Source organism: Haliaeetus leucocephalus, unplaced genomic scaffold, assembly GCF_000737465.1.
Source record: "Haliaeetus leucocephalus isolate CR32 unplaced genomic scaffold, Haliaeetus_leucocephalus-4.0 Scaffold162, whole genome shotgun sequence".
Lineage (NCBI taxonomy): Eukaryota > Metazoa > Chordata > Aves > Accipitriformes > Accipitridae > Haliaeetus > Haliaeetus leucocephalus.
In genome coordinates this window covers 15,770,555-15,771,479 of record NW_010972598.1, presented here as the reverse complement: position 1 = coordinate 15,771,479, position 925 = coordinate 15,770,555, and the positions used below count along the sequence as shown (strand labels likewise).

The window sequence follows — 925 nt, the reverse complement described above, 5'->3', positions numbered from 1 at the left end:
GCAGTTGCTGCCTGTGGGGCAGGTGCAGGCAGCATTCCTTCCAAGGGGGGAGCAGGAGCAGCTGCGGGGCCAGGGAGGGGCTCAGGGCCCCCAGCAGGGTCACAGAGGCACCCTCCCACAGCAGCTGCAGCGAGGGGCAGGGGCCCCCCCACACTCTGCCTGGCACTGGAGGGAAACTGAGGCACAGGGTAGGGCGTGAGCCAAGGCGTCTGGGACACCCAGGGTGGGACAGCAACAGGGCAAAGGTGCCTCCCTTGTCCCTCTTGTCTCCTCCTCCTCCCCAGCCTGGCGCTCCCCTACCTGGGGCAGGGCAGGCTTGGGAGCTCCTTCCACCATCCCGAGGCAGGGGCTGCATCGCGCGGGAGCTTAACGCTCCCGAAGTTGCTCCTGTTAAGCAATCGACCCTTGCTCTCTAAAATCCAAATTTTCTCCTATAAAATTAACCCTGGCACATAAATCGGGTTCAGTTTGATGCTGGAATCGGCTCATCCTGAGAAATTAAAGGTTTTATTTCCTGTGACACACTCTTTCCTAGCACACCGCCAACCCTCCCCATCCCGTGACAGTGTGGACCAGGAATTTTTGGGGCTTTTTTTGGCCGTATTTTATCCCTGCTGTTACCAACGACCATCCCTTTTCCTTCTCTATGTCCCCCTGTGTCATGAGCCCCGGCCCAAATCCCTCCCCCGGGGCTGACGGGACAGTCTGTGTTACCTCACTGCCCCTGCCCTTCTTACCCTACAGGAGGGGCAGGAGCAGCCTTTATTTCTGCATTTCCTGAAAAACACACGGGGAAGGACTCAGAGCCACCACCGGGCCTCAGCGTCACCTGGGAAGGATTCCCCTCACCTCGGTGGTGCCCGTGCCGGCAGCCGCCTCCTCCGGGCACTGACCTGGCACAGGCAGTGGCCGGGCTGGGCCAAGC

At 60.6% G+C, this 925-nt stretch overlaps 2 protein-coding genes across 2 annotated transcripts in view; both read left to right on the top strand.

The window, feature by feature from the left end:
* GCK (glucokinase (hexokinase 4)) overlaps positions 1–925 on the top strand; it is a 251,262-nt gene that overhangs the window by 137,934 nt on the left and 112,403 nt on the right. The gene's annotated exons all lie outside the window — the stretch shown is intronic.
* MAT2A (methionine adenosyltransferase II, alpha) overlaps positions 1–925 on the top strand; it is a 16,944-nt gene that overhangs the window by 4,636 nt on the left and 11,383 nt on the right. The window lies entirely within an intron of this gene.